Source organism: Oreochromis aureus, linkage group 14, assembly GCF_013358895.1.
Source record: "Oreochromis aureus strain Israel breed Guangdong linkage group 14, ZZ_aureus, whole genome shotgun sequence".
Taxonomy (NCBI): Eukaryota; Metazoa; Chordata; class Actinopteri; order Cichliformes; family Cichlidae; genus Oreochromis; species Oreochromis aureus.
The window spans coordinates 30,821,355-30,839,582 of NC_052955.1; the positions used below are offsets into that span (position 1 = coordinate 30,821,355).

Here is an 18,228-nt window from a genome sequence, read left to right on the forward strand (position 1 = left end):
CCCCTCAGCATAAATGCTCATTCAGATATTAAGCTAATAACAGTGTAATGACATAGTGCATTTGGAATTTAAAAAAAAAACACATTACTGTCTTGTGCTAGTACTTAGTATCGCCATTATTTGCAATAAAATGACAATGATTGCTTTTAGTTTTAAAACTTTTTTTTATTTCTGTCTGTGAATCCTCATTCTGATATATTTTCTATACATCAAAAAGATTCAGTAAACAAGCTGGCATGTCTGCATGCTGGTTGTCTTGACAAAGAAACCCAATGTCATTCTGTCATTTTGCTTTGTTTGTACGTTTTACACTTCAAGACTTTCACTTTTATTAGTTAAAACATTTTGTCTGGCGGTGAGCCATTACCGAAAAATCTTTCAAAGTTAGAGCCGAAGTCTGTGAACCATGTAACAAATAAATGTACAAAAGCCAACCATATAATGATGAATGTTTTGTTTTCCTCTGCCATTTAGTTTGTTTATGCAGTATGTGGGTAGAACAGCCTCAGCTATAATTTCCAACTTAAAAGGGAATTGCAAACTTCACTGTTGTTGTGAGCGCCATGGACATGGAAGATGATAAATGAGCGGACACATAAAACTTTTTTTTCACTTTTTTTTTTCTTGGATGTCTGTTTTCCTATTTAAATAAATAAATAAAACAAAGGTTAAAGCAGAAATAGATCGATATTTGTAACTTACGTTAAACTGTATACAAGTTCTTTCATGGAAATAATCAGCGATGAATACATGTAGGACACTTTTAAATGCAGTCAGCCTCATCCAGATTTCTCATTAGCGGTTTGTTTCATCGCTCTGTGATGCTGCCAGTCCAAGGCCGTATTCCAGGAAACAGGTTCAACAAACGCTGAGTCTAATCATAGGCTCTGAGTTGATTAACTCAGAGCCTGGCAACTCAGAATTTCCACTTCCAGAACAGCTGATTAGAGTTACTTCAATGAACTGAGGCCATGTTCACCTTGAGGTAAGTGTGCGCATGAGTAGAGAAAGCAAGCCATCATCAGTGGCGGTTCAATAACAGGATTCACCATAACAATGCATTAAAAAAACATCTAGCTGAGACAGGTGCATGAAATATCAAATCTCAGCTTTGACCTTTGAGTAACTTGTATATTCTATGAAATTAATTCAAAGGTTTTCACTTACACGTGTAACCTGTTCCAAGTGAGTAGCTAACACCAGCAATTTAAGCCAACCCAGCATATATACCTGCCAGTTTTTTTCTTACAACAGAAAAAAGCGTCCCTCTTCGTCAGCTTAGATTTTAATGGAGTTGCTTGTCTGTTGTTGTCTGTTGTGTCACTAGAAAGTACTAGTGTGGCAAGTGTTGGCTTAGTCCTGTATCATTAGTGGTGTATTCTAATTACTGAACTGTGCTTGCTTATTATATATCAAGCAGCATGCCAGGCATCTGTGCAGTATTAATTTGGCCAGCTCTGGTCTTTTTGAAAAGTGAGTTTTAAGCTCTCACTCAGTGGGAGAGTGGTTTTTTAACATGATAATGACATTAATTTCCCAAGTCAGCTTCAGATTAAATTAAATCTTAGACAAGTGACTGTAGCTGTTTTCTCCCACGCATTGTACCCCTGCACTCTTTAGACCTTACCCAGAAGTGTTTGATCTAAGAATGTAAATGTCCAATCCTGGATTTACTGTAAGCATGGGTGAACAGAGCAAAGCAAACTGGAGTAATGTTACCTGCCTCCTGCGACTTAAATACACGTCCCACCCTCAACTCAATGCATTGGGACATGGCAGGGTTAATTTGAACATGTTTCTCTTCTGTTCTGTCAGAACTTAGTCACCAGCAGTCTAAATTCAATAGATCTAATGCCTGTGAATGTATTTAAAGGCAAAAAATCTAGTTTCCTATCATACAAATGTTAAGCCGGTCAAGCTTCTTGAAGTTATAGCGCATTTGTTACATTTGAACCAGCTAGCAATTGCCAAAGCACATTTACCACCATTAACTAATGTTAAATTATAAGTGGTAATCAAAATGCAACGTAATGGATATAAGTGAGATGGAACTAGTGAGCCTGGAAGTAATGAAATCTAGATTCAGCTGTCTATCATTCAAGAACGAGAGCACGGATACAGAGAAGCTGACAAACTAAATAGACAGAGTGCTGGTCAGGATTGTGACAGTTAGGATTTCTGTACTACGAAAATATGATATATAATCTACCCACTTCTATTCTTCTCACCTCTCCTTCCCTCTCAATTAATTGCAAAACAATCACAGTTTGGCAGCGGGGATGCTCTTTAATGTGTTCAGCTTCAAAACAACTCTCTCCTTATGGTAGGGATTAGTTGTCCCTCCGTGGACTGTGGATAACGAAGGAGTGAATGAAGCCAGCTATTGATCCATGAGCAGACACACACAGGAGCAATTCATCTTACACAAAGAAAGAAAGAATGCAAGAGCCTGATGGGTGAAAATGTGAAACATATTTATTATGTATTGATGACATTCGAGTATCATGTCACAGTGGTCAGGTCTAGCTTATGTTATCAGAGAACATGTTGGTTTATGAATTCTCGTTTTTGAAAATGTTACCTGTAATTGTAGTTTCTCATTTTCACCACAATATCCTCACGTTTAGTTTATTTTGCCCACAGTTTTTAATGAGATCACTGAACACCCACACTTTAATTTGACATTAATTAGCTCTTAATCAGCCCACTGTGCTAAAATACTCTGGAGAAAGGTTTTAGTCTCTTGTGGCAACAGATGCGTAATGCATTTTCAGCACATGCTCACAGGAAGACACTAAAACTCGTGTGATGTTTCCTAAGATCAAATCAAAATAGTAAGATTTTGTCTGGTTAAAGTGTCGTTTTTTTCCTGTAGCTCTGCCCAGTGTGAGTGCTGAAGCAACTAGTTCATTAAGTGACACAAAATTACCCCTGCTGGTCTTTATCTGCAGTTACCTTTATATTTCATTGTCATGCAAAGAAAATGATGACCTCATGAACTCTAAAATGGGCTGACAAATGTTAGAATACCTATCAGTACCTTAGCAGTACAAATAATATGGTGAATACTCAGGATCAACTGATTTGCTTCCCTCAGTGACACAGGGAGTGATTAATAAGAAAGTTCCTCAGTTGGAGTCTCTGTGTGGAGTTATTATGCCTTTATTTGCACGGTTCTCCTCTGGGTGCTCCATAGACATACATCTTAGTGTAATTAATGATTCTAAGTTGGCCATGAATGTGAGGTAGATAAAGTACGTTAAGTGGATATAGTAAAGTCCTCTTATCTGATGATTATATAATTAGGTGATTAGGTGCACTTTTGGGGGGATAATTCTGACACTATATGCTACCAAAGTGCACTTTATATCAAACAGTTAAGATGACATTGGTTGAAGTGTGTGGTGGTTAGTGCTACTCCCTCACAGCAAGAAGGTGTTGATTTCAACTCCACTATCTGGCCTGGGCTTTTCTGTGTTTGCGTGGGTACTCTGGCTTCCTCCCACAAAGAGATGCACTTACTGGGGTTAGGTTAATTGGTGTTTCTAAATTACCCATAGGTTTGAGTGTGAATGGTTGTCCCATGATAGACTGTTGACCTGTCCAGGGTGTACCCTGCCTCTTGCCCTATGACAGCTGGGATGGGCTCCAGCCCCCTTATGACCCTGAAGTGGATGAATGGATGTTTAAGGATTATTTTTTACATATTTCCCCTCAAAAGTCATTATTTTTAACTGTAGAGGGCAGAGAAAAGGACACCAGGACTCTGACCTTTAAACCTCCTAATATGCATCAGGTTTTTTTCATGTTCATCTGCACCAATCACTTTATAGTATCAGTATTATGCACTAACAGTAAATCGCAGTAGCTTATTACACCGTTCAAACCACTTTTAAGTAAAATACGTATGACGTATGTGTCAGATTAATGGATTTGACCTGAGTTTTAATCCTTTAATATCATTTACCTTTGTCTTTTTAGAAGTGACTTGAAATGAGCCACACTAAATGCTCCATTTGGTTACAGAGGTCCTTTTAGCCTCTGGATAAAGTTTTAATTAAAGGACAAATGAAGTGTGGCAGAAAAATTAGAAGACAGCTCTCCAGCTATCACCATTTCCAATTCTTTATTATTTTATCTCAGAAACTCATATTTCATGCTATCAAATGTATTCCATATTCAGCAAAGGGAACAGATAATAAAAATGATCATAGCTTTCATAAAGACAAGTTGAATGAGTACATTTCATGCTTATTTCTTAAATTTAAAAAAAAATAGTGCTCACTGCCACACATGTACGCATCAGCATTATTTATATGTACAGATATATTTCTTGTTACTTAAATGAATGGCGGTGCTCTTTGGTCTTATAGAACAAAAAAAGGAAAAAAGAGAAATACATCCAAAGACAAAGGGGAAAAGGCCTGACTAACTGCTTTTAACAGAGATTTATCACTGCACTTCACAGGGTCAGAATGGATTTTTTGAGTCCATTCTTCCAAAGGAACAACTCTTTAAAACACTAAATCAACTGGCATCACAGATAATATGAACAGATGCTCCACAGAATACATTGGAGGGTTTTTTTTTTAGTTTCAACTGAGACTTGAGTAAACATACTGGAAGTCATTTACAACCTTTCCTGTTGTAGCAGATACAGTGTTGAGTCCTCAGCAGTATAACTGTACCAGTCGAGTGCTGTGACGATCAGCGCTGTTTTGGCAATCACATCTTTGGACATGTAAAGCCTTTATTTTCATTTGTTCTCTTGATTCTTTTTTTTTTTTTTTGTTCTCTTGATTCTTTACATAAAATAAAGTTCAATAAGGAGAGATTATTAAAAGCAACTGAATGCGATTTATTAGTATACAAAATGCAATCATGCTATTTGGCAATTAAACTCCATTGGCCTTCACAGCAGAATTAGACCCCAGCTGTGATACAGAAGGAATTAGGGTAGAGTCTAGAGGTTGGTGGTTGTGAAGATAAGAGGGAGGATTGGATGAAGTGAGCTGTGTGAGGTGGAGATGGGGAGGAGGTGAGCGCACAAAGGAGTCTGCAAGCGAGAATTAAAGATTAGCAGTGCAATTTAAAGTACGCAGAGTAGAGGCTGATTGGTTTGACGAAGGTGGGCAGAAAGATGATTGGACTACAGCAATGATGTCATTATGCATAAGCATCATTATTCACTGGGTCCTCTACCAGAGGCCTGGGAGCTTGAGGGTCCTGTGCAGTATCTTAGCTGTTCCTAGGACTGCACTCTTCTGGACAGAGATCTTGGATGTTGTTCCTGGGATCTGCTGGAGCCACTCATCTAGCTTGGGAGTCACTGCGCTCTGATTACCACTGGTACAACAGTTACCTTCACCCCCCACATCTCTGACCCTTGGTACTTCTCAAGCTTTGTGTGTTCCTTCTTCCTGATGTTACTGTCATTCAATATTGCCACATCTATCTTTACAGCCATCTTCCTCTGCTTGTCTACCACTACTATGTCCGGTTGGTTGGCCATCACCATTTTGTCCATCTGTAACAGGACCTTAGATCGGTCATTCTCGTCCACTCTAAGGAGCATCTCCCATTTTGACCTCCGGTCTTCCAGGCCATACCAGGCCATGCTCAGCACAGATGTTACTGTACACTATGCCAGCCACTTGCTTATGGCGTTCCATGTATGCCCTGCTTGCTAGCATCTTGCACCCTGCTGTTATGTGCTGGATTGTCTCAGGGGCATCTTTACACAGCCTGCAGCTGGGGTCTTGCCTGGTGTGATAGACCCCAGCCTCTATGGATCTTATGCTGAGATCTTGTTCCTGTGCTGCCATGATTAGTGCCTCTGTGTTGTCCAGTTTGTCCAGCCACTGACAGGATTCTGGATGTCAGCCACTTCCTCTATCTGCCGGCGATATATACCATGCAGGGGTCTATCTTTCCATGATGGCTCCTCCTCTTCCTCCTCTTTCTTAGGTTTCTGCTGCCTGAGGTATTCACTGAGCACGGTTGGGGCCATTTTCCTGATATATTCGGGGATGTTCGTTGTCTCACCCTGAACTATGGTGCTGACACTCACTTGTCCCCGCCCTCCTATACCATATATGTAACAGTAAATATTGTCCCTGTTAATCTGACTATTCTTACAGACTTTCATATCTTGTGCACTATGAGATTAGGTCTCATCAGGTTCACCAGGTGTAACAGCTTACTCTTTGCTATCACTTCTCAGCTGCAATAGAGAGAACGGTATAATGGATTAGTGTTCATACAGCCTGATGTGACAGTAGATATAGCAGTCCAGATTGTAATGTTTCTTCAGGATGTTTTAATCTGTGGTTAGAAGTATGCTAGCCATTCTAAGAGTGTGGCCTTGGTTTGATGCTTCTCAAACATTACTGATTTTATGGGTTACGTAATGCATCCTAGTTTTCCCATTATAAAGTTTCCTTTTGGCAGAAAACGTACACTAAAAATAGCTTGTGGCATAAAGAAATCTGCATCTCTCTTCACCTGCTGTCATACATGGCTCATATTAAGAAAAAGGCACATTAAATTAAGCCCTTAATAGCTTTCTGCTTTTGAATGGATCGGTGCTCATTATTTATCACTGCTAAATGGCCTGTCCCCTGTTGACATGAAATTCAATTTATACTTGAGCATCTATGGCCTACAGCTGTCATCAAGAAAGTAGCTTCCTTGTATCTTCACAATGTTAAAATTGTATTATCAAATGGATGGGTGTGATCATACAAAACAGGGTTTATGAATGATGTTGACCCACACATGAATTGATTTCATCAGAGTATGTTTTTGCATCTCCACCATTTAAATCCACTGCTTTGGGGATTTACCTATATTTGAAGCAAAGTGTTAATGATCAGCAGTGTTACTTGGTAGTTCTGTTTGTGCCCAGCATTTCTATTTTTTCAGTTTCATTTTACCTGTACAGAGGTCTTGGTCTGTTATCACACTTTACTAAAGCTGGGACCCTGAACAAAATGACAGAATTTGTGAACACCATGTTGGGCAATTTTTTCATCATTCTCTCAGAAGAAAAGGAAAGAAGACTTTGTGTCTTCCTTACTGTGAAACTTGAAAAAGGCTTTTGTCAATGTCAATGTCTAACTGATTCAAGTTTGTGTGTCTCTTTTTACAATTACACAAAGACAAGGTTAGTACAGTTGTGGCTTGAGAGGCAGCAGCATAGCCATAACCTTCTGAACAATATATTGAAATCCAGGCTCTGCTTTGCCTTGGGCGTGTAGCTTTGTTTTGGTCAGGGGGACATTCTTCAGTATTATGAGTCCTCCCTCTGCTGTGCTCCCTGCAGCTCATAGGGTTGCCAGCTGTGGTATGCTTTTCAAAGCGGCCACTTAGTGTGTGATTAAACACAGGGTTAGTATACGTGCAGAATGTAATGTGTGCAGCTAATCTTGAGTAAGAACTTGCAACAGCCATGATCTCCATTTAAGTGAGGTGACTACTGAAAACAGAGAAAGCTATATGGGTGGGAAGAAAACCACATTAAAGCCAGCACTGTAAAACATCAAAAAAGAGGTTTACTTTAGTTATAAGTATCTGCAAGGCCATAACTGGGCACTGTCAAGCAAATCAGAGGAACATCTCAATGTGAAGGCAAATTAAAGTGTGTTATTAAAGTCTGAGTTTGATAAGGATGAGAAATTAATAAGAGAGCAAAACATTGTTACTGGGCATTTTCACCTGAGCTGTCTGTGTATCACTGTCAGTTTGTTTAGGCTTGTTGCATAAAGCAAAGTGTCACGGTTGAGGTTAGAGATGTGGACCCAAAATGGAGACAACGGAGATGAAGGTGAGTGTTAAACAGAAAGTGAGCCTTTATTGACAGCTGAACAAAACAATCAACAGGAGGAACAGGGAAACCGAGCCAAAACCTAAACTGGGAAAACTAATCATAACATAACACTAACCAGAAGCAAGAAACTAGAAACACCTGGAAACACGAGGGGACGGAGAGCATAGGTTACACCAGGGATGACAAGCAGACGGACCAACAAAGAGCAAGGGATAACACGCACTATAAATACACACCAGTTAATGAGGAAATGGTAGACAGGAAGGGAAATCTAATAGGAGAAGACAACAGGGAAACAAAACCCAAAGCACTGAACACCGGACTCTCCAAAGTAAAACAGGAAATGCAAGACAGAAAACCACAATCCCCAGAATAAAACTTAAACCAAAAACACCAAACACTGGGTCGCAGACCTAAAACCAAGACACAAAGAAGGTGTTGTCGCTGTTGTAATTTACCAAAGAAAACCAGAACATTTAGTTTGGATTGAGCAGAATAAGGTTAGCTATGATACTCGGCATAGGAGACTTTACATTTATGAATATTACATTAAAGTATACTTTTATACTATTTATACTGAAGAGGTATACATATAACACAGAGCATAAAGGGAGCAATCATTTGGGGGGGGAAAGGCAAGTATGAGAGCTGTCTCATGTTGTAAGAGTCTTGTGAGCACCAACGTCTTTGATTTCCCAGACAATGCAATTCATAAATAATTCCGAATTCATATTTCAAAACATCCATACTGATAAAGGTAAATAGATGAAAAGTGTCAGGCATTTCAGAATTAGACAAGAATGGTAATTTTATGTGTTTACATCTATAAATACTTTCCTTTAATAATCCCGATAGTTTTTAAAATGGAATTTTTCTATAGATTTACATTTAAAAACTGACACTGATGTTGATTTTATTAAAAATTCATTTGAATCTCTTTTTTTGGGGGGGGTGACATATGATTTACTCATATTACAGTCGGATGGAAAAATGCTGCAATCTCGATGTCTGTTTTGACATTGTCCCAAGTAGTGTCTGTGTGTGTGTTGACCGTATAATTTGAGAAATAGTGTGGGGGTTGCAGAAGAAGCACATAAATTCTCCTCAAAAACGTCCTCCTCAAAAGGGCAATAGAGAATGTCCTTTGTCTCTGACTTTGCAGTCTCACCAGTCTGCTCAAGAAAGAGATATCTCATCTGCTGCTTTCCATTTATCTATATTCAGTATCATCCAGACATCAAACGTGTTTTGCAGTGTGGTCAGCGAGTTTTTTGCAAAATATCACAATCAGCAAGCACATGCTGTCTGTTTTGCACCTGCTATCATTCAACAGCTTGTCTAGCTTGTTCATGGCTCCTTTTTTGATATTCTGGTTTATTATGCGTTGCGCTTTGTGATGCCCCTGACCGCAGATCCTCCTGTGGATGTGCAGCATACTAATTTCTCCCATTCCTGTGTTTAAATGTTAAACCCCATGGACATATCTGGCATGAACCCAATCATGAATGAACCAACAGGCCTGTTCCGTGTCAGTAGTTGAAATGGGAGCTCTAACCCTGGGATTATAAGCACTTTGAGATGCACACTTGAACAGCTATTGACACCATGCGCAATTAGTTATTCTTATTAGACTTTTCATTTCGAGTGTGCCTCTATAATACTCCTGTAACCTGACTGTTTTATATTCTTTGTATGTTTTTTTGGACTGCTGACAATTTCATGTTAGACTGTGAGGTAGATAGACTTCAACATAATCCTTTGCATAAACCATCCAACCAGTTTTCACAATATGCACTGCTAGCCAAGTGACTGGCTTATACAACCAGCATATTTTTTCTCATCTTGGCTCTCTCTTTCCCTTATAGTTCATTTGTAGATATTTTTTAACACGCCTGCCCTTTTCTGCAGATTCCAGATGATCCCTAGTTCCCTGAAAACAGAGGGTCACAAACTAGTAACTCGTTCCAAGCGCAGAAAAGTGGAGGGTTGAAATAGGAGGCCATCTGGTGCAAAATCCATGTCAAATCAAACATGTGGATCCATCTGCTGTGTGTGCATGTCAATTTATTTTGGTTGTTTTTAACATGCTGTTCACTGAAAACGACTGAAAGCAGTGAGCATCCAGTATTTTTTATCACTACTTTTAATAGCTATTTTTTGTATGCAATATTTGGCTACGTGGTAAAGTGGTAGGAGGGCCATCTGGTGTAAAATCAATGTGAAACATATGTATCCATTTGGATCCATCTACTTGGTTGATGGGAATATTTGGGTATGCGGGAAAGTGGTCCCACATACCCAAATGAAGTAAATGACAAACAAACATTTTTAATTTCCAGAGAAATGCTAAGTTCAGTGCAAAGAGGTCCGTGCATTTTCTTTCAGTGAAACAGCAAAAATTAACTCTAACAATATGTATAAAACAGCATACATACCTAGATTCAGTTCTTATCTGCTTTGTCCACATATCTGCTTCAATTATTGATTGATTGAAGGTAAGAGGAATGGAAATAAGTTATAATACTTCAAATAGTTGTATCCTGGTAGTAAAAATGATCATTTGCCTTACTCCAGACTGGACTAATCATTTCACTTTACATAGTTTAACTACCTTGATGTCAGAAAAAAATACCCTAATTTCAAGTACTTGAATTCTCCCTATCAACAAAGGGAGACAAAGAAACAAATATGCAGTAAAAAGTGATATCCAAAATGAAACAAGAATTTTGAAGACGAATTCAATTCCACACATACAACAAGAGACACAGGAAATGTAGGACCCAAAAGACATAAAAATAATCCTGTCTCAGATGTCTACAGACAGTTCCTTGGACTTTATAGCTTGTTATAGCTGATGCATCATCAATTACGGGACCTTATATGTCCCAATCTTCAAATTCCAACTCATGTCCAACTCAGGAATCCAATCAGGTTATAGAAACATCTGACACATGATCAGTAGAAATAGGATTCACCTGAGCATAGTTCTGGGTATCAGGGGAAAAAAAATTCTGGCAATTTTTATTAAATAAAAATTATTAACATTTTATTTTAAATCTGCATGTTCATCATCCCTCTGAAAATGTAATGTTACAAGGGTAGTACAAAAGCGATCCCCTTAAACTGATTTTTAGTTTTAGTCTCCTTATTTTCCAGTTTTTGGTTCTGTAACTAGTTACATAACATAAACTATTATAAGTCTTCTGACTGTAATGTTCCATACTGACAGAAGATGGCGCTAAACATGTTTTTAAAACTTTAAGCACTTAATTCTTAAATCCAACTACACAGGTAATGTTTTATCTATGTCAGCTTTTAAGAACAGAGCTCAATGGTTTAAATTAGCATTTATACATTTAGTCTTTCGTTTCCACTCTAAAACTACTAAAATTATGTGTTTTATCATCTTTAGCTTCTATACGTTGTAAAAATTTGGGATTTTAAGATATTTTCATGCAGAGTGTGAACTTTCTTATGTTATTGTGATGTTGTATGGCACCATAGTGAAAAATAAAAATCTCCATGCACTTTCATATGATATATTACTCAATATGTTTTCAATATCACAAGCAAAATGTCAACTTTGACATTGTGCACTAACAATGAATGTCAGGGTCAAACGGTTAGCCAACCTAGGTACTCCCCCAAGGGCTAGCATAAAAATTTGGGTCCTTCTGGGTTTTCCCTCAGAATGAATATTAGTCATATGAATGGAATGAAATGGGACAATCAGTGTCTTTAGTTCCTCGACCATCAAGCCTGTCCAATGTCTGCACTAATACATGGCTGTGTCTCCAGCTACCTGTGTTGGTGCACAACTCCACCTTTCCAATTAAGTTAGATCATCACAGCACATCTGCTGGGGTGATCACCATTCTAATCCAGGCAGATGGTAATCTGATAATTGTTCATAATGGAAAAAATGAATATTTAATGGCCTAATAGAAATCAAAATTTCCTTTTACTTTCAGTCAAAGAATTTTAAGTCTCTGCCCTGCGTTATCACAAGTGAGCTTATGTTCATTTGATTATAACTATCCTCACTTGCCTGAGGAAATTATTCAGAATTTGTATACCACAGTTTGTCTTTTATTTACATTGTTTTTCATATATATCAATATCTGATATTGTTTTTTCATTGTTTTTTTATTGTTTTTCATATATATCAATATGTGATATAAAGTTTTTCTTTATTCCCACAGAATACTCGCTCAACTGAGTTGCCACTTGCACTGCTCAGTTATTCTGGAGGAATCTCTTATTCATCTCATTGACCATTCCTAACTTAACCTTTCCATCAATAGTACAAATTTTTGTAATAATTGGAAGGAAGCACAGGTAATCCTGATTTTTAAGTCAAGAACAGCAATTATAGGGAAGGAGAAATGGCATGCTGGGCCATGGAGTTTCAACCCAACCCAAACTTCAGTCTTGTAAATCTTAATGAACTGAAGTCTCTTGTAGATGAAAGGGTCATACAGAAAATGATTGGTGGTTCTACAAACTGCACCATCACCGTCATTGTTTTAATTCCCCTGTAGCTATAAACAGTTAACCATGTCACACTGCACAAGCCTTTTAATTCAGCAAATATCTATTTGTTTATTTTTTTATGACTATTAATATTTTTCCAGGCTGTTTTATTAGAGACACATGGTCCTGACAGGACAGCTACAGTACAAACTAGGGCTGCGGTGTCCCATAAGCATAGTAAATAAGGTATTCAGGAAAAGACCAACTTACTGAACAAAAGATATTTTATAACCTCATGCAGTTACTTTTCCGAAGCGCCAATATCTGTGCCGTACTCAAAATGTTGCAGGGACATCCTCCAGAATTTGTGGAAAACTGGTATTGATTGAAATCAAATAAAAACAGGAAACTATTACCAAGTGCTGATGGTGGTACCTTTGACTTATAAAGGCAGCTTATATAAGGGAGAGTATTGATTCATGAGGTGAATGCATCATCAGTATGCTAAATCTGAATGTAAATTGTAGTGCTGAATCTGAATATGCTTAATCAATATGCTAAAATGACCACTAAATGAGCGTGATTTTTGCTTTCCACTCACAACAAAACACACCTTTCACAGTTGTTCATATTCAACTGGGTTATTTGGGTCTTACAGTGTAAATGAGCTTGCCTGTAAAGCAGTTTGGGTCAGCAACTATTCTAACAAATATACTAAGAGTTTGAATTATGACATAAACTTTACTTTCTATAAAGCCTAAGATACCTGGATATTCTCTGTCTCTGCAAGCACTCTGCTATTGGCCCTGTCACCATGTGTGGGTCTTCACTCTGAGTTCTCCTGAACGTTTCTCTACTGTTTGTGTAAATTAATTGTGTTTCCCCAGCAGCATATAGCACATTTGTTTTCAGTATTTCATTCACATCATTTCATTTACATTTTGCCAGGAACACTTGCAAATAATCATGTAATGTTTCATGTCTGGCCCTGCGTCCGATTGGTGACCTGTCCAGGGTGTACCCCCCTCTCTGCCCATGGTAGCTGGGATCGGCTCCAGCACCCCCGCAGCTCTCATAAAGATAAGCAGAAGAGATTTTGATACATATTAGCATAAAAAACATGACAAAGAAGAGCAGAGGCTGAGCAGCTAGAATTCTATATCGGAGAAAAATGGGACAACATCCCTCTCCCAAAAGCCCAGCAGCTGATCTTCTCAGTTTCCAGAAGTTTATGAACTGTTGTTAAAGAAAAGGAGTTGCTACACAGTTGGAAATAACTTTTTGAGATGTGCTGGTTAAACATTTGGTGTGTTTTCTATGTTCAACTGGTAATGAAAAACTGGGTTTGGGTGATTGCATTTTATTTATTTATTTTAATTTTACACAGTGCCACAGGTTTTTTGGAATTGGGGTTGTTTAATTTTTGTCTGATTGAACACAGTTGTAGCTTTGCTACACAGAGAGCACATGAAAAATGGAATCAGGGTTCATTCCCATATTTTGTCTCAGAGCACAGAAAAAGCTTTTAACTACCTGTTAACGTTCCACTTATTTACTCTGCACCTGTTCCCATTTCTCTCTGGTATCTTGTATTTTTTACAGGCCCCCTTAAAATTTGCAGCAGTTGTCTGCTTTATTTCACCCATAAATTCGACAGTGGTAGAATTGGCATTTTCAGCAGTTGTTTGCTTTATTTCACCCGTAAATTCTCTGAATTCTACAACAGTAGAATTTATTTGTTTGTTTGTTTGTCTAAAATCTGCAATCTCGCTGCATGATCTGTATGCTGCATTACATCTGTTTAAGCTGTATCGCACTTGTAACATGCTATTTTACTTTTCATCAGGCAACATGGAAGAGCTTTTTCAAATGATTCACGCAGGTAATTAGGACAAATTAAATTTTGTAATTTTAATGAGTGATTTGCCTGGTCCATAGTTAACAGTGAAAGACACAGATGCAGTGAGATAGCAAGAGGAAAACTTGTTGTTACAAGTTTGTCTGCCCTTAATGAATCCCACAGTCTCAAATAACTAATGAGATGTTTTCATTTCTGTCTTGAACTGGAAAAGGTAAACAGGGAAGACAGTGATCTATTTTTATTATGTGTTTGAGCCTTAAACAAACAGGCTGAAAGTAATAGAGTTGGAAACATCAGTTCTGTTGAACTGTTGATTCCTTCTCTTCTGTCTACTTCTAATTGAATGTCATCATCAGTAAGACTCTAGTGATTTCCACTGTTGTAGCAAAACCTAAAATCTGTCCTGGTAATAGAGAGGAGCACTGAAGAGAAGATCAGTTGGACATAAGTAGAGAGAGACTGTACAGTAGCCTTCAGTGCATGTGAACAGTCAGTCTGGTAGACTCAGAAGCAACCAGCTCGTTAACTTGAGGAACTGAAGCGTCTCTTTAGCCATTTCATTTTTTTTTCTAACAGGTGAACCAAATCGAGTAACTTGGTAATTGTGGGGGCTAAAAACAACAGTACTGATGTTCATGAATGTGCTTACAAAATCTGAAATTTCTTTATACTCCTGAATGCAATGCAACTTGAGGGAACAGCAAAGAAAATCTTACAGCTTTACCTCTTATATGATGATCGAGGACCTGTTTGGGTTGTCCATACTGACATGAAAGTTTATTATGTCTTTCTTTTATTGAGTTGTTGTTCTTGCTGAATGCCAGATGGATGACGAGAGCTTCATGTAGAGGATGGTATCTTTGTGAATATCATTTTCTTCCATCTCTCATGTTTGACTGATGAGTACACACCGTAAAGTTGATTTGAGAAAGTTTGCACTGGGGTTGGCAACGTTAGTGGAGCACTAACTGGGTTTGGATGGAAAACTGCATGCGAAGAATGATTTTCATTTAAAGAGTAGCTTGTGTAGCTTTAACCACCGAATTAAACCACACTCCCCACCGGTGGCTGATGCCCTCACCTGTCGGTGCGTTGGTGGTTCTCAGTGTCCGGGGCTGGGTGCTTGGGCATGTACTGGCTCACTCCAGGCGGCTTCTTGGTGGGGTCTGGCCCCCGTGGCTCGGTCGGGCCCCTTCCGGGGTGTGTAGGGTCCTCGGATCTTGGGTCTCTGTGCCCGGGGCTTGTTCTGCTCTGGCATAGCCAGCTGGCAGCGGAGCCTGCAGGCTCACAGCTCATTGTGTACCTGTTTGTACACACCTGTGTACACACCTGCGTACAAACAGGTACTCACAGACACACACACTATCTTGGTTGGCTGCTGCCTCTAAATATGTTGTGCGTTGTTGGTGTTGTGTGTTGCTCAGTAACATTCAACATTTTTTATTTACTGTTACTTAATGCTTATGTTGGTTGTTGCTGTGGTTTCTCTACTGCGTTGTTTTCTTTTTTTTCCAGCAGGTGATCAAACAGTGCTTTCCCTCTCCGTCTGTTGAGTCTCTTCCCAACTTCTCTTTACTTTGTCTTTTCCATCTCCTGGTCCTGTCCGTTTCGATTGTAATAACTTAAAAGTAAAAAAAAGAGATAAATAAATGAATAAAATAATAATAACGATAATAATAATAATGATAATTGAACAAACTATGGCAATCAAGTGGACCAGTATGGCAAAAGCCGTAATGATTACGCCCTTCATCCCTGTTGGGCATTTTTCACAGGACAAATTAAAAAAAAAGAAAAAAGGAAGTAATTTTTTTAAAAAAGGAAAAATTATCAACAACGGTGTTTTGTTGATAAGTTAGAAATATCTGTTATGAAAATACAGTCAACCAATACACCATCACTAACTATACCCACAGAAACGTCCATGTTCATAGTTTCACTGACCCAGGCAAAATGCAACATTCTTAGCTAAAATATTAAGAATATTGTTATTTGACTGCAATACTATACATGTGCATATATACTTCTACTAAGCATAATGACCTTGAAGAAGGAAGCTTGAAGAGCAGAAACATGAATTCACTTTATTTAGTGATATTTTGAGAAATAAGTCATGTGTGTGAGTGGGTGATGTGGCTTTTAGTATAAAGTCATAGGACATTATAGGACTAGAAAAAAGTTCCATTTATGTATTTCATAGTACTGTTCATTTTGGCAGGTACTTAGATTGTTTAGTGAACCATGAGTTCTGATAAGGTTCTGACAAGTCCTCCCCTGCTGTTTATATATCTAACAAAGAAAGCACTTAACTCAGTGCTACCAAGTTACTTAAAGGTCAAATAAATTCACCAGCATTGGAGTGTGTGTGTGTATTGTTTAAACATCTTTGTGAGGACCAAACACTGGCATGCCACTAACTCAGTGTCCTCACTGAAATGTGAATACGTGTGTGTGTGTGTGTGTGTGTGTGTGTGTGTGTGTGTGTGTGTGTGTGTGTGTGTGTGTGTGTGTGTGTGTGTGTGTGTGTTTACTATACTGGTGGGGACTGTGTTCACACTCAAAATGTGGTTTTAGTGTCAGGGTTACAATTAGGTTATGGTTAGGTTTAGGTAAGGGTTAGGGTTAGGCATTCATTTTTGATGGTTAGGGTTAGGGTAAGGGGCTAGGAAAGCATTATGTCAATGGGATGTCCCCACGAGGATAGCAAACCAGACATGTGTGTGTGTGTGTGTGTGTGTGTGTGTGTGTGTGTGATAGCAAAGCAGAGTTAGCATTTCTATAATTTCAGGCCTGTCTTTGTCATCAAGTCTGAGCACAGCTTAACTCTCTTTTATGTTCACCTAGTGGTGTCTGTTCATCATGAGTGAAATATCATGATAATCACTCAGACATGAAGATGCCCACTGTTGCACTTACTCTGTAATCATCTAGCAAAACCCCTGACAAGTCAAGAAATCATAAGGCAAATCCAAAACACTTTTCTAAATAACTTCTGTCACAGTTTGTATCATTCCAAACTCTATTATGTTTCTCTTGTGTTTGAAAAGTTTGAGTTTTCCTCTGTGCTTTTATTTAAGGTGGCTTACTGAAACTGAGTTACTTGGTACTTGTTGTTACTTGATATTCTGTGACTGTAAATGTATTCATTTTCTAATTTTGAATCAGCCTACTTTATGACTTCCACTTCTGCAGTTTTATGTGAATTCTGCCTTGACCACACATCTGCCATCCTCCGAGGCAGAACAGCAAGGTAATTATTTCCTGAAGTTGTCAGCGTCCCTTGCTGTCAGGCTCTGTGTCATAGTGAGACTCCAAATATAGAACTGACTGGACAGTCATAGACTGTGCTCTGACTTCAGGTCAGTGCATATGTAACAGCTATTTTAAATGATCTTCACAAAACGCATGATCTGCTGAACCTTACAATCTGGTTATTTTTTTTATTCATTCCTGTCTCTGTTCTGTTAATCCAGATTAGCAAATAGATACACACAACTAACAACATAACAACAACATGGATATTAAGGCAGATTTTAATCAGGTTGGTGCAGTTATTTGTTGAGTTAGTTCTTAGTTGCAGTGCAGCATATGATAATAATAATGATGATGGTAATTTCATCTTCCTCCGTCTCTACCTCACTTCTCCACATCTGGTGCTAAGCAGCAGCCTCTTGTTGTACTGTGAGGCCTGGTTGCTAGCTGTTTAGCTGTTACTAGTTGTTGCTGGTACTACTGCTCATGGTGCAGAAGCCCCGGCAACTAACATCTCAGTTAATTTGACACATTTCGCTGCATCTGTTTTTAGCTTCTTTTCATTGTTTTCTCTCTCTAAACTTTTTCTGCAAGATGCATTAGTGCAGAGCAAAGGTAGCGGAAGGTCTGGTCATGTTAAGAGATCTGATTGGTCAATCCAGTGTCAGTAATGAAAATGAACAAATGGGCTGCTGTCAGTGCTTGCATGGCCCGTCGGCAGTGACCTAAAAGTGGGTCAGCCCAGTATGCCAGATTACCAGTCCAGCCCTGCTGGAGCCTGTCCCTGCTGTCATAGGGTGAGACACAATGGACA

The 18,228-nt window shown here is 38.6% G+C and overlaps 1 protein-coding gene across 1 annotated transcript in view; it reads left to right on the forward strand.

Annotated features, from left to right (window-relative positions):
• Window positions 1-18,228, forward strand: part of LOC116328960 (limbic system associated membrane protein) — a 1,233,629-nt gene that overhangs the window by 374,682 nt on the left and 840,719 nt on the right. The window lies entirely within an intron of this gene.